Source organism: Protopterus annectens, chromosome 8.part0 (assembly GCF_019279795.1).
Source record: "Protopterus annectens isolate FY-2018-M chromosome 8.part0, PAN1.0, whole genome shotgun sequence".
Classification (NCBI taxonomy): Eukaryota; Metazoa; Chordata; order Ceratodontiformes; family Protopteridae; genus Protopterus; species Protopterus annectens.
Window position 1 is genome coordinate 1,847,715,444 of NC_056741.1, and position 24,944 is coordinate 1,847,740,387.

Below are 24,944 nucleotides of genomic sequence, written 5' to 3' on the forward strand. Positions count from 1 at the left end.
CATACCACATGTAGATGTTGAAGCATAGTGGCAATGACAATGGCATGCAGGTGAAATACTCCATAACAGACCAGCAATTTTAGTGTCTGCATGTCTATAAACACATAGCAGAAAGTGTTGTACAATACAATATATGTCCCAATGGCAGATAAACTGAAGACATACCACTTGCGTTGTGTGAACATCAGGTTGGAGCTAATATGGTGGTGGGAGACTGATGTGTATTGCATTATGGTAACCATGCCATATGAGTTGCTCAGACATATTTCCACCTTTATGTCTTTCAGGGACAATGGCACATCCAAGGAATCCAGCCTACAATGCCGCTGAGGAAGACATCATACTCAGCCTCATCCAGCACTATCAGCTGCTCTTCTCCAGGACAAGCCATGATCAGCATGAGCACACCACCATGTGGAATGATGTGGTCTGCAGCATAAATGAGGTGGGCATGCACAGCCATACTTATGAGCAGGTCCGCCATCATTGTAGTGACCTGGTCTGCCATGTGCGTCACCGTGCCACTGCCATGTGGGGTGGCCACCTCGCAATGGGGGTCATAACATCCATTCCCCCCTCACCAGAGTTGAGGAGCTGCTCATGAGCCTGGTGGCACCTGCCCGCCCACAAGAGCTACAAACCTATACAGTCATGGAGGTGGGTGCTACCCACACACCTGACATGGAGCATGCAGATAAGGTTCCAGGGCATATCAGTAGACCACTGTTGCGTATGTATCTGTACAGGTAGATCATGCATATGTGAGATGTAGAGTCTGTTGCTGTATAGTACTGATAATCAGTTGTGCATAATCTGTAATACTGTAGACTTCAGCTGTTGTTTTACTATAATACTGCACCCACCCTGTAGTAATGCCACAGCTGTGGCCACTGACATCAACTCTATCTCATCCCAATGTAGGTACCTGTGGGATACCAGCAAGGCAGCAGCCTGATGCTGGTGAGTATGGTTTAAAGTCATGCTTGGCAATACACTGTGCATGTCATAGCTAACGTTTAGGCCATGTACACATCCAACAGACCTACTCATAATACATGCTGTACATGTTCACTGACAGAGCACACACCTCACTAATGGGATTACCAGCCTCAAACACATGCAATACACAGACCATCTCAGACAACTGTGGCTACACTCCAGTGCACATTGCCCAGGCACAGGTGACATCTGCCTAACATACACAGCTATGTCATACACAGAGCAGTTGAACACGCTACACATAAGGAAATCCCAATCCATCTGCAAACACATGCTCCAGGGTCCTAAACCTCATCAACACATTAAACAGAACATACTGGAGGGATAGGGCCCTGTCCTGGGGAATTTCCACACTCTGGAACAGACTACCTATTCATGTCAGGCAATGCTGCTCATTGGCGCTCTTTACAAAAACACTTGACAACTGCATGGAAAATGGAGAATTCACCCTGGGTAGTATGTCTGTGTCACAGTCTGACAGGGGCACAGGGGAATAACATTATTGGTGGTGCATGCCTGGGAACCCCTGTGGCTAGGCTTATGTAGGCCCCAGGACCAATAGACTAGTACTCACCTATGAACCTATGTGTACCACAGGCAACATCAGCCTGGGCTCACTACAAATATGATATACATGATGGTGGGACATTGCCAAAGCCATGTGTTGCAATGTGTTCTGATGTACCAGCACCATTTTGGGGGAAATCCAGGAAGTTGCAGTTATAATACATGTGCTGCACAATCCACACCTCACCCCAACCCAGGGATGACATCCCTATCTGTACCTTGTTGGTGCCACTGTACACCTGCATGTTTGTACTGCATTGGCAGGGAATATGCCAGTACATATGGTGTTCCTTGTTTGGGATACTGCAATATGACACACATGTGTAGGCCACACATGTCAAGCATTTGCAATGTAGCAGGAGATGGTGAGGGTGTGTCATCCTGAAACACAACAGTGCACAGGAGGGGACAGACAAATCCATTAAGAATGGCTGTATCTGCACACACTCAAGGTCATGAAGTGTGGCAGACATAACCCTGACTCCATGGCACTAGTGATGGTACTGTGTGACCTCCAAGGGCTGTGCACATGTTTAGTATGCAAACATGCAGGTCTGGGGAGTATTTGCAGGGCTGACTGACCAACTACTGGCTCATGATGATGGCCCATGCTACTATACCCCTGCCAGATATTGTGACCGTAACAGTACACATAGCAGTTATTGCTACACACCATCATGATATGTGTGTGCACACATAAGCACCCATAAACAGCATGCATCCCAATCAGCATCTGCACAACTGACACATATGGCTCGTAATGCAATTGACTGCCTAGGTCATATGTCACATATCAGGTATGTGTAGTGTTGCCATATGCAGTAGTGTTGCACCATGGCATGTCAGGAAAGAGGGTGCCATGTCAATAATGGTCTGTACACTCACCATAGGTACAGTAAATTTGTCTGTTGTCAGTCTAATGGTATTCTACCACTCATACATGCACCAACTGGTGATGAAATCTGTGAATACACATCAGCCATTCACAAACCACCTGTCCACATATAATCCAGAAACACACAGAAGCTGTGAGCAGCAGAGGAAACATAACTGACACACAGATACACATCCTGCAATGGTATGTACACCTGTGAGGTATGGTGCACAGTACATGCCAGGGTGCTGAACAGATGCACAGCAATGCTGTGGACATGGGTGCAGTGTGTTCCAGGGGGAGGGCCATCACCTACTAATAGAAGTCATGCATCACAGCCATGTATAATGTTGGCAATGGGGATTGACTACAGTTGCACTGCATGCTGTTGAGCACCACATGTCCTGCATGTTGACATGTGTGCAATTACAGGTCTGTGTGTGATAATGTAGTGCACCATCACCTGCTATTGTGTGTGTTGGGGGTGCTGGAGTTGTCTGTAGGTGCTTTCTGATGGAGTGTATGGGTTGTCATGTATTTCGACTGCATGTATGTATGTCTGTGTGTGTGGCCATGTCTGCAAAACTGTGTGTGTGTGTGTGTGTGTGTGTGTGTGTGTGTGTGTGTGTGTGTGTGTGTGTGTGTGCATGTGTTTGTGTGTGTGTGTGCATGTGTGTACTGTTTAGCAGTGATGTACAGGTCTTACAGTCTGTTCCCTGTTTTCCCCTCAAAGGTGGCGAGCTGGGGCTGGGACCCTCCTGCAGGGAATCTGATGTCAGTGTTACAGACAGTGACCATGAGGATAGGTGTGTTGAGGCACAGGCAGGGTCATCAGGGGCTGACGCTGGGACACCAATTGACATCCCACAAGTATCCACCCCATCCACGCAAACAGTCACACTGCCTCTACATACCTCATCACCACTGGCCTTAGCTGAGGGACATTCTACAGTTGGTATTGGCCAGGACAGTGTGGTATCCATGGCACGTGTGTCAGGACAGAGCAGCCATAGCTGGATGTCCGGTGGGGTACCACATAGGCAGATGTTCAAGGGTGCTCATCTGAGCACTGCTGGTCATCATGCCCCTGACAGATGTGCCACATGTATATCTACCACATGCATATTCCAGGCTGTCATGGAGACACAGGCACAAATGGAATGGTACAACAAACAGGGTCTAAGGGCGCAGAGGGCTTATCACACCTCTGTAAATGACAGCATCCATAACTTAGTAGGTGCCATTCGTAATTACACTGAGGTCATGGATAGATGGTGGGGTGAGACATTGGATCTCATCAACAATGTCATGTCCATGCATCAGGACAGGGCGGGAGGGTTGCGACGGCCATGTGGATGTATGCCAGCAACATCAGCAGCTGTTGGTTGCAGTGGACGTCTCGCCAGTCACAGCTGCTCCTGTAGTGGCAGTACGAACCCCAGCACTATGGGGGGTGCTGTCCACAGACCGTCATAGCAGACCACATGCACGTGGTCCTGGCAAGTCCCAGGAGGGACCTGGATCCAGTGGACATTTGTCAACCTCGGGGGACAGTACCCTATCTGGCTTTGTACCTGATAGTGCCTGTGGCACCCCTGCCAGGCACAAGTCCTGTGTCCATGGCCAGAGACAGTGAACTGCAAACCCTGCCAGGTACAGTTGTCTCACAAATCCCTGTACAGGGCAGCCACATGGTGGAACTGTGTGCATGCAGACACACACACACATCAACAACAATCCTAGGGCAACCACATACTTGCACAAACGACATCACCATTGGTCCATAACACTACTCATCCCCCTCACACACACAACACACACATTGTCAATTGTATGGCTCAGCCTAGGCCTCTGGCAAAACCAAAAACACACCCTGTGCATATGATGATACCTGTGCCACATCCTGTCATCTGTAACATCGATGCAGGGACTGGCTAACATGGTTCTGATGCACAGGGGGACTTTACAACAGTGTAGCAAGGGAATGCTGTGTAGCATGTTGTCAGCAGTAAAATGACATGCTAACATCCTGGAAGGTGTAGCTGTGAAGCCATGATGCATTATAGCTGTTACTAACAATGTTGTATTGTTTTCACCATTATCTATTCTGATTGTGTTGTGGTTGTCCATGTGCCACATGACTGATGGGTGTAGTGGTGTCAGCAGGCCTTCTACAGTGGACACCGGTAAGTGTAGTGGGTGGTACACATGACATGGCTGGGTACAACACACAGAGCCTTTGGTTTAGATGCAGTACAGATACAAGACTGCACATGGAGGTATGTCTCCATGCAGGCAACACATCTGTTGCCCATGTAATCCCACCAAGACAGGATAGGCACAACCACACATTGGTATATATGTGGTCTGCTATTTGAATGACATTGAATGTGCTAACAGCAGGGTGTATGTCCCTTTCCCCACTCTACTGCAATCCTCACCTCAGTAACAGGGCTGTGCCACTGCCGGTGGCATAGCCCTACCCTTAGGAGGGTGTGAGGTGCGCTACTACTGTGAATGGTGTAAACAACAATAAACCAACCTGATAACATACACTGTACAGTATTACAGACAGCTATGTGGGGGGATAGAAGCAACAGTAACTGCAATGATGGTGGATGTGTCCACAACAGTCACATCCAGTGAGTTATAGCAACCCCAGTATTACTGCACACCTCTACAGTGTGGAGGAGGGCATTAACAAATCTACAACCTGTGAAGGACTGTATGTCCATGGGATGGCACCAGTGGAATGTTGGCATTTGCCAAGCAGTCCTGGGGGAAACATATTCTGTGAACCGAGGTCGCTCCCTTAACATCTACACACATTCCTACATGTGGGATGGTGTACAAAAGCCTGCTATGATCTACATAGGCTGTGTGAACCTCCTAACCCTCATCTACACCTGTCATGACTACTTCAAGGAGGTATGCCAGGTACAGGTGGCATTCTCTGCCTTTGACAAATTAAACATTCGTGGGGTCCAGGGTTTTAAGATTACCAGTGACATTGGCCATGGGTTCAGTGTTGATATGTTCCATGTCCCTGCAGATTAGGCTCATCAGGCTACTGGATGGTAGTTCCTAGCTGACATGGTGGATTTGTGGTTTTCCTTGGCAACAGTGGTGAATCCATTCTCAGGTGTAGGCCTGTTGGATCATATGAGGGATCCCAGCTACTTACTGAGCCTGCACAGGGGGTTCCCCCAAGCATGACACTTCACTTGACTATACTGCATGATATGTTACTAATGCCAGCCTGACATCATACAGGTGGGATGGAATACTGTTAACATGTACTGCCCTTGTCATGTAAGGTCCTGGTTATGGGATCTGCTAAAGTTGGTAGTGTATTGCAGGCCAGATGTGTTTGGCTGTGGGAGGGATACCTATTTGTACCAGACGTATGTTGTTTGGGTCTCTCAAACCCGTTAATGGTGCATGTGGCCATATATGTTTTGGTTATATTCCCAATTTCATCTACAGCTGTATGTCCCTATATACCTATATAGATATATATGGGTTTACCTTTAAAAGGGAGAAAATCATTTCTCCGAATGGCCCTTCCTGCGAATCGAAAGGACAAAGCCATCATTTTGAATCGCACTGAAGTTCAAAACTCAGCAAATCAAAAAGCAGACTCGCTGATTTTTGAACTGCAAGTTGGAATACATATTGTAATGCAGGGGAGCAAGCCTCCCTGCACACCCCCCAGTTTAATAATCTAACTCCGAGATCGCACTACAGTGAGGAAAGGGACCGTTTCCTAATCCCCACAATAGTACAATTCGCACCCAAAATGCCAACTCTGCAATGAGCGAATGCATAGTGACATTCGCTCATTGCACATTTGATGCATTTATTTCAAGATATTGCAATCTTGAAAACTTACTTTTGAACCTCCAGCTTCCGGAGAAATGATTTTCTCCCTTTCAAAGGTAAAGCATATATATGCTTCCATATATATATATATATATATATATTAAAATATATATATATATATATATATATATATATATATATATATATATATATATATATATATATATGTATGGACATATGGATGTATACATATATCTATAGATGTATGCATATCTAGGTATATATGTTTATATTGATATATATATATATATATATATATATATATATATATATATATATATATATATATAAATTGCTATATCTATATCTACATATATAGATATGTTATATCCATTTAAATATAAATACACACACACACACACACACACACACACACACACACACACACACACACACACACACACACACACACACACACAAAGACATACTGCTACATGGTGAAATACATTCCCCGTAGTGTTGAATACCTGGGCTGGATGATATGTTTGTGAAAACATGATTATGTATATCTGCCATGGCTTAGTGGTAAATCACTTTGTCTATGGTGTGCAAGGCCCTGGGTTTGAGCCTTGCAGGAGCTGTTTATTTTTTTTGCTGGGCATAACATGGCCCGTTGGATACAGAGTGATTAAGGCACTTTAAAGCAGACGTAAGCAGGTTTACGAGGAGCTAAGCACTGGCAACTTCCGGTTACAGTAACTTACAGTCAGTTAGCTTCTATATTGTTTAACCTGTGTAGGCAGTGCTTACCTCCGTGCAGACCCACTTACAACTGCTCAAAAGTGCCTTAATCAGTCTGTATCCAATAGGCTGTGCTCTGCTCAGCAACAAAACAAACAGCTCTCCTCCAAGGCTCGAATCCAGGACCCTGCACACCATAGACAAAGTGATTTACCACTAGGACATGGCAGATATCCATAATCATGATGTTTTCACAAACATATCATCCAGTCCAGTCATGCAACAGTACAGAGAATGTATACCATCATCTAGATGTATGTGTGTAAATATATTAATATCTAAACAGATATAACATATCTATATATGTAGCTATGTATAATTTCTAAATCTATATACATATATATTAATATATATGAACTTATATGCAAGCAAATGACTACATCGACACATATACATGTCTACACCTATATGTCTACATATACACAGCAAGTTACATATGTGTACGCAGAAGTACATCTATGTAGGTATATACAGACATAGTTTCATATATATATATATATATATATATATATATATATATATATATATATATATATATATATATATATATATGTGTGTGTGTATGTAAGCAGATATATATATCTATATCGGTATATATGGCCATATACCTGTAGATAGATGTGGCAGATTAACAAACACACATATGTCTATATGCACTGTTAATGGGGTTGAGAGAACCATATACTATACGTCTTGTACAAATAGGCCTCCTCCCACAGCCAAACATGTCCACCCTGCAATACACTACCAAGTGTTTCAGATCCTATAACCAGGACCTGACACGACATGGCACAAGATGTTAACAGTACTACATGCCACCTGTATGATATCAGGCTGGTATTGGTGACATATCATGCATTACAGTCTGCCTCCCATAGGAAATGTAAACTGTGGAAGCCATCAACATCCCCAAGATACAGATACACAGATATGCAGATAAATATATACATATGTACATATATATCTATCTATATATCTATATACATATATATATATATATATATATATATATCGTAATAAAACCGACTAAGCGAACTAATGAAGAAAAATAACAAATGACTAAAAAACTTCAAAACTAAACTAGAAGAATATGCAAATAAACTCACAGGCAAAGCAGTTTCCTTAGCACTTTCATCCTTTATTCGGTGTATAGGACTTCTTCAGAGAAACAATGCATACAAATGAAAAACAGTAAATTTGTCTGTTTAAATAGTTAGAAGCATGCAGAACAATACAGTGGAATTGTTTAGAACCAATCAGTAATTACTAACAACCTGTAACAGCCTATAGATTCAAAAAATAATAAACCAAAATAATTAATGTGTACTAGTAAGCTGAGCAAGACAGGGTTGGTAAAACAAATGTCCAATCAAATAGTAAAAACATAGCAAACAGCCTATAGAAAAGAGTTAAACCTAAAAACCAATAGAAACAGAGAGCTGGACATAATATGAAGCTGAGAAAGTGAAGGAATGGTCTGAAAGAATGTTAATGACAATAAAAAGAAGTACAAGAATGAAAATATCCAAACAAAAATAAATGTACTGATATATAGAAGGCTTAAAACTAAAAACAGAAATAATCAGACAGACAATAACCTAGCAAATCCAGCGTAAAACAACCACCACCTCAGAACACAACACCTGCAACACATAGACCTCACAGTCAGAGTGTCAAACAGTCACAGCCCTTAAGGCCAAACACAATGCCAGACACACTAGTCATTGGTGACTCCATAGTCAGACACACTGACGTCCCGCTCACCAGACTGAGTAAGGAGAAGGTCACAGTAAGCTGCCTGTCGGGCGCTAGAATCCGCCACATAACGCAAGCACTCAGGTCTCTCAACAGCAGGTACAAATACGACTCAGCCATTGTCCACACTGGTGTAAACGACCTGAGACGTACCTCCTTGGACTACATGAAAAGAGACATTGAGGAGCTCTCTGATTATGTAGCCCAGGCAGGTATGACCCTGACCTTGAGCAGTATCCTACCTTCACCAAGAATGATGCCACAATACAGAGATAAGATGATCAGCTTTAACAATTGGCTTAAACTCTGGTGTCATTCAAAGGGGATCCAATGTCTGTCTGCCTGGGATGACATGCTGGACAAGCCACGCTGCTTCGCAAGGGACGGCTTGCACCTGTCACCCTGGGATTCCGGATATTGGCAAAGGCTCTTGCCACCCCATAGTGCCTTTTAGGCAAGGTTCAAATTCTGAACCTACCAGTGTAGAACACATAAAAGGAAAAACCTAAGGGTAATGCTGCTCAATGCCAGAAGTCTAAATCTCAAAATGCATGCACTCGAGGCCCTTCTCAGTATGGAGAACATCGATGTCTGTGCAGTGACAGAAACCTGGTTCAAGGCTCCTGAGAGCACCCCAGCACTATCAGGTTTTACCTATTATCATGCGTTCGCCCCAAAATCCGGACAATACCAAGAAAGGAGGGGTATCCATATTCATCAAGGACACCCACACCTCAAGACTGGTGGCAACGACGCGATGCATCGGAGACCATCCAGGTGCAATTAACCATAGGCAAGACTGCTCTGCAAATTGTAGCATGTTACAGGCCACCCTCACAAACTCAGGAACCTCACATGGCCTTCCTGAAAACACTAGAGGGGATAAATGTATCACCAAACACCATCATACTAGGTGACTTCAATTACCCTAATATAGACTGGGAACACTACTCAAGCCCAAACACCCTAGCCCAAAAGTTCCTGGAATTCATAAACTCAAATGCCATGGAACAACTAGTCACCATCCCCACAAGAGGAGAAAACATACTTGATCTCATCATCACGAACATGGGAGCACAAGGTTCAACACCGGAAGTATACCCTCACTGGTGAGATCAGATCACAACTAATCTCGCTGGAGGTCCTCATCCCACCCCACCTGAAATAAAAAAGACCACAGTAAAGAACTTCTCGAAAGCCGACTTCACACTTCTAAAGACTAGTGTGGTCTCCTTTAAGGCCCCCGAGCCGGCGGAAAACAGTACTCAAGTCGCTGAATCACTTACAAATGCCTTCTACCAGCACCTGCAGGACTGCATGGATAAGGCAATCCCAAGCAAAACAAAGACTCTTTGTACCAAAGGCAAGCGTCCAGTCTGGTGGACCCCAGCCATAAACAAACTCTACAACAAAAGGAGAAAGCTACAAGATAGAGCAAAATCCTTAAAAAGTAAGACACCCTTGATCACTATAAGTAAAAAACTAAGAGCTCTCATAAAATCATCCAAAGCAAATTTTGAGAGAAAAATAGCTAAAGACTCAAAAGACAATCATAAGGCCTTCTTTAGCTATGTTAGAAACCTGGGAGGAAACTCCCAGATATGCTCAGAACTAGTTCAAAATGATGTGAAGATTACTGATCCTACAGACATTGCCAACATACTGGCTGACAGGTTCAGTGCAAACTTCTCCCCTCCCCAAAAGGAGAGATATCTATACCAAGTGATTGCAGCCCCCAAACATCTCCAACGCCCAAGTGAGAACTGCTCTCTCAAAGCAAAAACACAGCATCCATGGGACCTGATGGTGTCCCTGGCTGTGTGCTCCACGAACTCAACGAGGAATTAAACCCACAGCTAGGACAGCTGTTTAATCATAGTCTTACCTCTGGATACATTCCAGGAGTGGCGCACTGCAACTGTGGTCCCACTTCACAAAGGCGGTGCCTCCACCGACCCTGGAAATTACCGCCCATTAGCTTGACAAGCCTTATCTGCAAAGCCATGGAGAGGATCATAATGGACCTCATAAATAAAGACATAGGGAATTTGCAGACTTTGGATCCATCCCAGTTTGGCTTTGTCAAAGGCAGATCATGCCTTCTAAACTTGGTTGACTTTTTCGAAACAGTCACCAAAGCCATTGATGAGGGAAAGGCAGTCCATACAGCCTACCTCGATCTGGCGAAGGCCTTCGATACAATACCCCACTCGCGTATCATTGAAAAACTCATCAGCTTAAATGTTAACCCATACATCACAAGATGGGTTGCAAACTGGCTGAGTGACAGAACCCACAGGGTCAGAGTTGCTGGCGCCATGTCAGACTCAAAGCCTGTAAAAAGTGGTGTACCACAGGGCTCAGTCCTGGGCCCACTCTTGTTTGGCATCTACTTTTCCGAAGTACAAGCAAACACAGGAGGGTTATGGCTGACAAAGTTTGCAGATGACTGCAAACTGGGCCATAGTAGAAAACACATCTGACACAGATATCCTTCAGAAGGGTCTCACAGAAATGGATAACTGGTGCCAGAGCCATGGCCTAAAGTTAAATGCCAAAAAATGCATAGTCATACCCTTCGGGAAAAACAAGGTTACCCCTAGCTACCAAATAGGTGGCAATCCACTGAGCACAGAAGAAGTTATCAGGGACCTAGGGACCCAGGTTGATAGTAGTCTGTCATTCGACACCCATGTAGCTAAAGTAGTTAGGAAGACCTTCTACATTGCCCACCTTATCATGAAGGGATTCTCATCTAGATCAAGGAGGTCATAGTCTCCTATACTCATCACTCATCAGACCAATGATTGAGTACAATGCCCCATTCGAATGTATCTGACCCGACACTTGCAGCAGCTGGAGAGGCCACAAAAGTTCCTCACCAAAAGGATAAAGGGTCTCAAACATCTGTCCTATGCTGCCCGACTGAAAGAACTCCAGCTCTATTCAGTCGCACCGCTTGCTCAGAGGTGACCTTTGCCTAACATACAAGGCCATGTCAAACCCAGATTTGATGAATATGCTTCACCTCAAAAATCTAGATCCATCAGAGCCACAAGGGTGGGAGACTTAAACCTCGACACGGCTATTAATAGGACGTGCTGGAGGGATAGATTCATCACCCAAAGACTCCCTATGCTGTGGAATAAAATCCCGGTATATGTGAGGCAGAGCACCTCGCTGGCCTTGTTCAAGAGAAATCTTGACCAATGGATGGGAGATCGCAGATATACCCCAGGGATTACCTCAGTGTCACTGCTCAACAGAGGCACAGCAAAATAATGGGTATAGTTCCCCATACTAAAGGGGTGGCGTAAGCCACAAAACTATGGGCTAGGCTTGTAAATGCCCTTGGGCAGATAGCCTAGTATGAACCTATGAACCTATGAACCTATCTAATGTTAATACTGTCATTGAGTCCCGGTGCCGAATCGGCACCTAATTGAAGCTGCCATAATAATTCCTTCATTTCTAAGAGAGTGTTGCAATCACCAAAAAAGGGTGAAAGTTTCTCTAATACAAAGAAGGAAAAACCTGTGAAGTTTGAACATCTTGTGCTATGATAGCCTAAGGCATTAGAGTCGTCTTTTTTTCTGATCGCTGCCAGGTATTCCTTCATTCTATCTGAAAGCTTTTTAAAAGTCTTTCCTATGTAGAAGGATTGACAATGTTTGCAGACAGCTGCATACACTATCCAGTCAGTGTGGCAGTAATAGAACTGTCTAAAAATCACCTTGTAACCACAATGTGGAAAAGTGTAAGAGCTGCCACACAAAATATGTTGACACACAACACAATGACCACAGCTAAACATTCCTGGAGGTTCTTGTTGAGTAGAAGGGTTAACCATCTGGTATGGACGATCCCTGTTCTCAAAGCTGCGTCTTAGAGAAAAGGATCTTTTGTAAGCAAAAATATTCCAATTCCTGGTAATAATATGTTGAATAGCATGCATGTCTCTGCTGATAGGCAGGGGGAAACTGCATAGCCTATTAGAGTTAACATTACGATTTCCACTTTCTGTGTAGCCAAAACGTAGAATGGGCTTGTGCATAAACTCCCTTTCATGCTGGACTCTTTCTAACTCAGTATCAATGAGGTTTGTAGGGTAGTTTCTGGCTGGAAACATGAGTTTGAGAAAATTAGCCTCTACATTAAACTCATTATTATCACTGATAATGCGTGAGAGCCTAATGAATTGTCCAGGAATCACATTCCTTTTAACAAAAGGCGGATGCTGGCTGCTGTATTCAAGAAAGTTGTTTCTGTAAGTCTTTTTACGGTGGATGGATGATTCTAATGTGTTAGTGGAGGGATAGATGCTAATGACAGTGTCCTGGAAGTTCATGGAAGTGCCTTTGCCAGAGATAGTGAAATCCAAGTAACTGATGCTATTCATAAGCTCAGTTATGAAAGAAGACAAATCATTTTGTGATCCCCTCCCACACAAAACAAATGTCATCTATGTACTGCCCGTAAAGGCATACCGACATAAAGCCAGGAAGATGTATCAGAGTCTCATATTCCCATGTACTCAATACGAGATTACCAAAGGAGGGGGCCATTTTTGACCCCATTGCAACTCCTCGTACCTGTTTGTAGATCTTTTGGTTACTAGTACACATTAATTATTTAGTTTTTTTATTTTTTGAGTCTATAGGCTGTTACAGGTTGTCAGTAATTACTGATTGGTTCTAAACAATTCCACTGTATTGTTCCGCATGCTTCTAACTATTTAAACAGACACATTTACTGTTTTTCATTTGCATGCATTGTTTCTCTGAAGAAGTCCTATACACCGAATAAAGGATGAAAGCACTAAGGAAACTGCTTTGCCTGTGAGTTTATTTGCATACTCTCCTAGTTTAGTTTTGAAGTTTTTTAGTCATATATATATATATATATATATATATATATATATATATATATATATATTTTATTTATATATATATATATATATATATATATATATATGTTTTTTTTTTTTTTTTTTTAATTTTTTATTTTTATTTATTTTACATTTGTTGACCGGGCTAGTCCAGCTGGATATATGTCCATTTTCAGCAGAGGCCCGGGGAGATAAGCTCCTCGAAAACACAGTAAAATTTATATAAAATAACAATATTCAACAGATAAAGGTACAATACATATTTAAGCAATGTTATACATGATAGATTTTACAGTTGTGGGTACATTAAATATATAAGCAAATAATTTCACTTCAAAACATATCTGCTTACAGAATCATATTACTTATAACATTTGTTAGTTATAGGGAGGTATTGATGAAGGCATTTTAATAATATATAAGGCCCGTTTTCTTTATGGTTTTCAATAGGCAATTAGTATATACAGTTGATGTGATGGGTGTCTTTGCGAAAACAAATGTGTAGTTAGTCTGGTTTCACACAGGGGCATAACCAATGGGATTTAAGGTAGGTTTTCAGCTTGCTTTTAAATTGTGTTAGTGAGGAAAAGGAGGTCAGGTCACTGGGGAGAGCATTCCAGGTTTTACCCAAGGTATTAGAAAACAAAGAGTCACCAGCCATATTGTTGGTTTTACCTATTTGTACTAATATTTTATTAAATGAGCGTAGGGTCTTAAGGTTGTTGTAGGGGGTGATAAGGTTGGTAAGAACTGGAGTACTAGTAGGCTGATACAGGATTTTGTAGGCAACTGTTAATTGCTTAAACAGAAGTAAATTTGGCAACTCTAGCCATCCTAGTTGTTCATAATTAGTACAGTGATGGGTTCTGAATGTAGAGCCTGTTGCAAATCTGGCAATATTATTGTAGGAGACAGCCAGCTTGTTCAAGTTGTTTTTTGAGAGGTTAGTATATATATATATATATATATATATATATATATATATATATATATGTGTATATATAGGGGAGGCATAGAGGAGGGTACACACACACACACACATATATATATATATATATATATATATATATATATATATATATATATACATATATATATATATGGATATACATGTTACTCCACATACACATGCAGATATATGTACAGTAAGATACATATGTAGAAGGTGCACACAATCTGGAACAGCCACTATGCCTACAGTTAACACCTGAACAACTGGACACTGTATGGGCCACCCATACAAATGACAATCATCTGCAACATATACCCACAGAGAGGTCATAGGGAAAACACCACACACAGGTTTGCAGAAATTTAATATATTTCATTGTGTACTATTACAGTTCTAGGTGCCATGTCATATAGCTGTTCAGACACTGATATCCGTATAAACAGAGGAATGCAACTGCGAAACAGTTATACTAATACAGTAGTCTGGAAAGGTTCACAACTGTTGCTGTCCAGGCCAAGCCCTTCCATTTGTACAATAGTGAGGACAGACTGGGCCACAGGATACCAAACGATCAACAGTATGTAATGCAGGTGTATAGATCAGCAGCCTCTATCTACACTCTGTACAAAATCAGTAGGTGGTAAAGATGTCATGTGACCAAATGGGTTGTAACTGTTACATAACAAGGCATAACTGACACCATCACATGCACACTGACGAACAGAACAGTCTGTATGGTAGGAGGCAGTAGGCTTGCATTAACCCAGTTTATGTAAGTAATGTAAATATAGGTGAAGTATACGGTACTGTACATCCAGATACCTTAAGGCAGCTCACCCCTGATACCCCCACATATTTTCACAGCCTAGGTCATTTATGGTGCTCCCCCCCAGACTCATTAATACAGGGCCCTATACCACTGTTACATACACTGGCCTCTGGAGTGCATAAGAGCACACGTGTATTGTGTAGATGATGCCCACACATATATGGCCCCAGCCCCACCGTATGTGTGGGGGATACAACAGAAGTGGACTGATGGCAGCAATGGCAGTGTGATATACTCACAGCCCACTATGGAACAACCCCTGACAGCATGTCATATGTGCAAAGCTTGATATATAGGTGGAGGACAGAGGCTGGGACACAGGCACACATGTGGAGAACTGTTGCCATACGCTAAGAAAGTTGCTGATGTTACAGGATAGTCTGCAACATACCCTTTGTCAGGGTATTGAGGTTAGAAACATAAATGGATGTAGCCATGTACTGATAGCACCCAACACATACACTGCCAGTGAAATATCTGACACAGGACATGTGTTGTGGTCAGACAACACATGACAGGCACACCTCTGGCCACCAAGAGGATAGGCCCACACTTGAGAGCTATGCAGACAGACTGTATTCCAAGGTAAAGTCGTTTGTACACACACACCCTGTAACACCAGTGCTATACAAAGCATAACACAACTCTACTCACACTCTATCTGTAGTTCCTGAACATCCTACAGATATGTAGCTGCCCTGAGTGTGCAGGTTCTCCTGTAAGAGGTATTGCTACCTGCTGTCTGTAACACTGATGCCCACACACAGGAAGGATGTCCATCACACAGGAAATGTAAAGGGACCACGCCCACATGATGTAGGGATTTACAGTGGGTGGTTGCCATGACAGTGGTAATTGGAGCTACTACACATTTGTAATCATATATATATATATATATATATATATATATATATATATATATATATATATATATATATATATATATATATATATATAGCTATCTGGATAAGTATATGTACATATATTTCCACCATATGTCCTGAACATGGAATGTAGCCCTACTCCAGCCCCTATAGTCCCAAAGTCGTAGTGCAAGGAGACGCCAAGTATGTATAGCAGGTATATTAGTACACTATTGCTACTGTCACTGGGATTGTCTTCACAGACATGGTGTGTGTGGAAGGTCACATCTGCTTATAACGTGTGTCATTGGCTACTGACAGACATCCTAAGGAAATAATTGTAAAGTACCGCTACCAGCATGTAATGCCCCTGTGGAATGCAGCAGAGATATTGGCCAATATATGTGGAAATTCTGACACACCCTGTACAGTCCAGAGGTATACACGTAAGCCCTTAGTGCACAACATGTGTACAATGCCTGACAATATGGATGTAGACAGCCATGTAGATGGGTATAACACATAACGACTGGTATACATTTGCCACCAGAGATTATGCATTCACACACTCCTGTCTGGCCTGACACATAATGACTGCTGGTACAGGGATGCCACGGCCACATACCACCCACTAGATATTGACATACATCTGTACAGCATCCCACTGCTCTGTCTGACATACATGACTTTTAAGGGAGGCACGGCAGCAGTGCATCTGCCAAGTATCTGCACATGACATCTCACTGGGTAAGTACACTAAGCTGCTAGGCAAGTAACAATGCACTGTGCATGCTACAGGTGGACTGGCTCAACACTAACCTGCATCTCCTATAGGGGAATGCACATGTACCTACATATATAGCAGGCTCAACAGGCATGTCAAAGCACAGGGTAAGATATACATGTGTGAAAGTGCATAACCACAAACAATGTGAACACAGCCACATATGGTAAGCTAGCATAATATTCCAGTATACTAACTATCTGTTCTACACCATCCTCATATGTGCCACTCACAGAATGACCCTACATATATTGGGCTGCTACACAGTTTGGTCTGATGGCTGTCTGTGGTATGGGACATGTGTGTGTGTATGGCCGTACAAACATGTACGCCAATATGGTACCATACAGTGGGGCAGCATGTAACATCAGATAGGAGGGGAACTAGAACAATGACATCTACCACAGTCTGTACACAGGCTAAAGTACAAATTAACAATACACACACTGCCAACATTCACCATAAGTACACAGACCTCAGTCCTATGCAAACATCCACAGAATGTCCAGGTTATGTCATGAAATATAACCCCTACTGTACATAACATGTGAAGCAGTCTGATATATTACTGGCTTGTTATCAGATATGATGACATTAATTATGGTGTACAGCACATATGCACCACTTCATGCATGACATATGTACAAAGGTTGACAGAGGTGTGGCTGGAAGCACATACACAGGGTCAATATTGACATGTTGCGGTGATGCCCTCATACATTTACTGTTGTAACAGGGTTTGTTGCAACATATGTCCTATGAGGGATATGAAGTCAGTAACTGTCAAGGTCTTCACCATCTACAGCCTGCAATTCTCACACTACCTTCTGCAGTCCACAAATAGATGCTCCGTGGCTAACGCATGAAACCAAAGGCACACCACTGGCCAGGCTGCCGATGACCCTGCAGATGGGGATTCCTCATAAACATGGAACTGACATGGCAGGTATTGTGACATGTATGACAGCCATATCCAGACAAACACTGTTAAACCAACATTACTCCAAATGCAGTATAGCAGCACCTACAGTCTGTAGTCAGGTCAGGCACATCCCCCTCCTGTTTGTTGCCCTCTTTCCACAGTGTATGCTGTTAGAGGTAAATCCCCAATCCATCTGAGATGCTGTTTGCCAAACAACAGATCTAGTTCCTGCTCACAGTGAATGAAAAGGGCCAACACCACCATGATGTTCCTAGATAATGGAGTGTGTTCCATGCAATTGGCTATGGGAATGTTACCACAGCTGTTCCACATGCAATCAGCTAGGGGAGGGCTGCAATTTGTGCACAGGCCATCAGGTGATCACGAGCATCACTTAAAATACACATGCTGCTACCTAAGCAAGGCAGGTGTGGATCTCCTCATCAATCAGAGAGGGGGTGGGAGAGGCAAACAGAGGCAAATATCTGTCAGGGAGGGGTGGGAGAGTATAACTGAAGCATGTTTGTGTCACACACCTACCAGCACAGGGTATCAAGCCCCTGACAACTATGTAGTGCTATCACAGTTAGATGCAGTCATTGGATGCGCCACATGGGTTACCTGTTGTGGAGCACTCAAAACATATATGTGATGGTGAATGACATCTGCAACAGGGATACAGTAGATATATGATAGGTGATGTACATGTGTCTGTCCGCATGAACAGGTGCCAGTGTCAAGACAGCCACACTCTCACAGGGAAGCACACACATTGGCACACTTGGCAGGGCCAGGAGTACAACTCATCAGTAGTGGGATTGCCACAACACATCAAAGTGCAGGTATCACATGCACCACACAGGTCATACAGAGGTCGTAAAGGCAAAGATTATGAGGATGTGTCATACATCAGACAGCATGCTTCACTATGCCCATGGGGGTTGTAGTGAGTGTGGATGTGGACATACGCACCATACAACACACACACACAAACACACTGGGTGCCAGTACTGACATGCATAGGTGCATGTCTGCACGGGTGTGTGTTGGTCAACTGTGCCACCAGGCTGTACAAGGGTAGATGATGGGTATACCTTGGCATCAGGCCACATGACAATGGTCTGCCTTGTGGCTCAAGGCTGTAGTTTCTGCATTTGCCCACACAGGTGGGTATTGTATCATCCATCCAGTCACCTGGGTGACTAGTGTGTGTGTGGCCAATGCTGTGCATCACCTGCCATGTATGTGTTCCTTAGTCCATAACATGGATGGTGTCTAGGATGTGCACACCTCCCACATGCATGCACAGTGACATGTGGAACTGTACCTGGGGTGTCTGGCCCATGTTGTGAACACAGATTATCATCAGATGTGCCAGTCTTCCCCACCTGTGGCAGGAACAGGTAATGGGAAGCAGGTTTACCCTGCACCTACATTGATAGCATGCTAACAGCATTCCCTGGTGTCAGTGGCATCTGTCTATACAGGGCATGTTGTCAGGCATGGTATGTCTGTTGTGGGTCACATGTGAGGGCACCACAGGTGGTGCAGGTGTACACTGGGGAACATGGGGCAGGTGCAATGTCTGCATGTAAGTGCATATTGGACAGATGGGCAGGGTGACATGCCCTCTGTAGCCCACTGCTATCACACCATAGTCAGTGGCCAACTGCAGTGTACTACCCACATATTAGCCGTTGCCTATGCATGTATGTGTATGAGACATGGACTGAGTGTGCGCTCTGGGTAATACTAGGGTTGCTAACTGTGATTGCCTGGCCTTGATGTCATATGTATGGGTATGGCTTTGCACCTGAGCCTCTCAGCTATTTTACATCTGTTATCCCAGTACAGTTGACATTGTGATATATATATAGTAGGGCCACCATATAAGAAATATGCAAAACCCACTCCACATTGGCCACAGGTGTCACACATTCACAACCACCTCTAAACAGGATACGAGTTACAAAGACACACACACACACACACACACACACACACACACACACACACACACACACACACACACACCTGTCATGTCTGGGAGTAGAACCCCTACCAAACTAGTTTATTACATTACAGCACTACGCAGTTATAGTACATGCCACACACACTACTGGCGTACTCCTTCCCCAAAGGTGTATTTCACAATGAATGACATCAGCAGGATTAGCAAAGTAGGGCATTTCAAATGTACTGTGAGTGAGTAGCCTAAAATGCATTGATCCCTAGACAGACAGTGAGACACACACAAAACATCTACAACTGACATGTGTGGGTAAAGAACCCCTGACCGAGGTCTATATCACATTGCCGCATGGAGCTGTTATAGGACGTACCACGGGGATTACTAGAGAACTCCTTCCCAAAAGGTGTATTTCACAATGAATGACATCAGCAGGATTACCAAAGTAGGGCATTTCAAATGTACTGCTAGTGAGTAGCCTAAAATGCATTGCTCCCTACGCAGACAGTGAGGCATACACACAAAACATCCACAATGGACATGTGTGGGTATAGAACCCCTGACAGAGGTCTATATTACACTACAGCATGGAGCTGTTATAGGATGCACCATGGGGATTACTATAGAACTCTTTCCCCAAAAGTGTATTTCACAATGAATGACAGCAGGATTGCCAAAGTAGGACATTTGAAATGTACTGCAAGTGACTAGCCTATAATGCATTGCTCCATACACAGACATTGAAACACACACAAAACATCCGGAACTTCCATGGGTGGTGATGGAACCCTACCACAGTTCTAAATCACACTCCAGCAGTACGGACACGCTACAGAGATTACTGGGCTACAACCTTCCCAGAGGTGTATTTCTAGGTGGGTGACATCAACAGCCTTGCCAAAGTTGACTATATGAATTGTAAGGAGTGTGTGAGTACCCTAAAAAGCATTGTTCTCTATACACACATACACACACTTGCCAAGTTTTGGGTTAGAACACCTGCCTAACTACTTTATCACACTACAGCAGTATGCAGTTGTAGGACACACTACAGAGATTACTGGGCTATAACCTTCCCAGAGGTGTATTTCTAGGTGAGTGACATCAGCAGCCTTGCCAAGGTTGAGTATATGAATTGTAAGGAATGTGAGTAGCCTAAAAAGCATTGCTATCTACACAGTCAGAGACAGACAGACACACACACAAATGCACACACAGACACACAGCTGCCAAGTCTGGGGTTAGAACACCTACTTAACTACTTTATCACACTATCACAGTACACAGTTACAGGATGCACTACAGAGATTACTGGGCTACAACGTTCCCAGAGGTGTATTTCTAGGTGGGTGACATCAACAGCCTTGCCAAAGTTGAGTATATGAATTGTAAGGAGTGTGAGTAGCCTAAAAAGCATTGCTCTCTACACAGTCACAGACAGACAGACATGCACACAAACACACACTCACACACACAGTTGCCAAGTCTGGAGTTAGAAGTCCTACCTAACTATTTTATCACACTACAGCAGTACGCAGTTATGGGATGCACCACAGAGATTACTGGGCTACAGTTTTCCCAAAGGTCTATTTCACATTGGATAACTTCAGCAGGCTTCTCATAGTAGAGCTATGGGGAGGGCAGTGTGTGCATGGGCCATAATCCATTCATCTAGGGGTTGACACACCAAATGCAGGCACACACGGGGTCATATGTCACAGGTACTTGTATACAGCTACTAGATGACTACTTTCTTGTACAGTCATGTTGCACAGCTGGCACGTGCACCACATAGTCTGTAATGCTGACAGATACTGGTCGCTATTATCTGCAGTGGGTGACATCTGCACCTCATATGTTTGGGGCCCTTTGATTGTATGCTGGGTGAGACAGGCCTGGATGGCTCCTTGTCACAGTCACCCTCTTCCACACATCTATGTCCATCTGCCTTTGGCTTATTATAGTGTGTTGTCCTTAAATCTATGTCTGTATTCCTATCCACTGTGTGTGCAAGGCAGGAGTGGTGCATAGTGACATGTGTCTGTACTAAGAACTGCGACTGCCAGATATGTCTGGTCCACTGGTGTTTGCAGACATGGCCTTCATGTGTTTAAGTGTGTCAGCATGCCCAGTATGACCTTTCAGTAGGTTGTTGACTGACCTTGCCTTCATTTCTCTAAGTGTGTGAGCACGCCCAGTATCACCATCTGTATTGCATGTGTGGATCAAGTCCAGGTAGTTTGTACTGCGGTGCTGACCTTTGTGTTGTACACCGAAAGGTAGCATGATGTGTCTGCAGGGTATCCATCGGTCAGTTGGCATTGACTGTTGCTACATTTCTGCATAGCGGGGGGGGGGCACCTGACTGTTTCTACATTTCTACACAGGTTTGGGGGGGGGCCACACCTGACTGTTATGATATTTCTATGTAGGATGAGAGGGCACACCTGGCTATTTCTACATTTCTACATGGGACTGGGGGGCACACCTGCCTGTTACTATATTTCTATGTAGGATGGGGGGAGGGCACACCTGACTATTTCTACATTTCTACACAGGAGTCGGGGACACACCTGACTGTTACTATAAGTCTACATAGGATTGGGGGGGGCCACACCTGACACTTGTACACATTTGCTAGGACTGTACTGGTATGTCGGGTACTCCATTTCAGTCTGTAGTCTTACCTATCATGCTGACTAGAGGCATACCAGTGTACTACAGATCTTAGCTTTTAATTACCTACATATTAGTTTCTGACTTCCTATCCTTCACAACTGACATCCAACTGCCTGGCCTGCTGTAGTCTGTCTGTGTAGGCCTGGGGGGTTACCCACAGGCCTCATTCAGAGGCCATAGTACAGCATTTGTTTGTGTTTGTCTACACCTGTCCTGCTGGCTGTGACTGTTGCTGGGTATGTGACCCTCCCAACTGGCATATGTGAGCCACTTACCTTGTGGGTGTCCCAGTATTGAGGGTGGTGCTGCAGAGCTGCCTATGTCAGATGCACAAAGTACATTCCCTATACATAGCTGAGCACAGGTAGTGTCATGTTTGGCATCCCTTTTACTGTATGTGCGAGTCAGAGAGAGGTGTCATTCCCTGGGTCCCTACTGTGTCAGTGCATGTGCTATGCATTGCCTCTTTGCCAAGGCCAGGGCATACTGGACATGCCTTCTTCTGTCTACTGGGGCAGGCTCAGGCTGTTCCTCCTCCGAGTCACTCTGTGCCTGTGAAGGCCTTGGCAATGGTGGGGGGCTGTGTGGCCCTGCCCCATGCTGTTCCTGCTGCAGCTGTTTCCACAGGATCATATTGTGTAGCATGGCACATACAAGAACAATATGGGTACATGTAGTTGGTGAGTACTGCAAGACTCCACTGGATGTGTCCAGGCACTGGAACCATGACTTGAGCAACCCAAACTCACACTCTATTATGATTCTTGTTTGTGCATGTGCCTCATTATGGAGTTCTTGTTCGGGTGTGTGTGCATTTCTGATGGGTGTCATCAGCCATGGCTCCAGTGCGTATCCAGCATCCTCCACTAGGTGACCATGTGGGATGTCCCCATTGGCAAATCTCTGGTACAGCTGCGTCAGATGCCAGATTTGGGAATCGTGATAGCTTCCAGGGCAGCCAGTGCACACATTCATTATTATGCCCTGGGCTTCGCACACGACCTGGCAGTTGATGGAGGGGAAGCCATTGCAGTTGATGTAGACCCTACCCCGCTCACCGGGTGGTGCTTTGATGTGTATGTGCGTGCAGTCTATTGCACCCACTACCTCAGGGTATTCTGCTATTTGGTGGAAGAGATGCATATTGCTGGCCAACGCCTCACGGGTGTTGTGGAAATATACATGCTCACAGACATGTGTTGACATGGCATCCAGGAACTGGTGGAGTACCCTGGATGCTGATGCCTGTGAAATCCCCATCATATCCCCAGTTGGCCTTTGGAAGGTACCTGTAGCTAGTATACTTAGACCTACACATACCATGGTATCCAATGGGATGGGTTCCCCTCTGTTAGTTGTGTGTGTGAGGCATGGCTGGCACAGCTCAACAATTTGCTGTAGGAGGTCCCTGTCCACCCTATAGCACTCCACTATCTCCAGCTCATGTAGCCCTTGGTAGGTTACCCTGGGTCTGTACACTCTTCTCCGTCACCTCACTGTGAGTTGCTCGGCAGCATTCACAACCTCACCACCCTCAGCCTCTTGCACATGCTGGTTTATGATAGCAAAAGCAGCCCCTAACATTTTTTGTCTTGCTTTCGTTTTGTAAAATTTCCTCGTTTGTATACACCGGTGGTGCAGAGTTTTGGGGAAAAAACAAGGGGGAAAGATGTTTGCATAGTTTATAGTGGTGTGCTGGTCTGCTGCCTATGTAATTGGCTGATTCTGATACATTTCACCTGCCAGCTAAGCTAGTTCTCCTTGATTACCTTCCTACTGCTGTTTTCCCTTCCCATTGCCTCCCTGTTTCAGCCCGTGTGTGCGCCGCACAAACAGAGTGCTCAGATGTGCACACTGCTGCTATTTCCTGGTCTAACTTCTTTTTTCTTCCTGTAAATCCCAGTGCGTGGTGCACACACCAGCTTATACTTTGTAAAGAGTGCTAGGCAGGTTTAGAGACACACACCCTAGCTTAGCTATGCTAAGCTAGGAGCTAACCCGAGCCACAGGGCTCCAATCCACTTACAGTATGCCTGACACCCCCCCCCCCATGATGTCACCTACCTCCTAGTCTTGCACACAGCTATTCATACTCTTACACTGTTGGAACCTCCCTCACATGCTGGGGAAAACTGGGATTCACTATCCTTCCCCTCATTTGCATAGGATTGCCTGCTAATCATAGTTACATGTCTCACACTGAGCCTCCTCTCCTTAGCAATCACTATTTACTGGCCAGG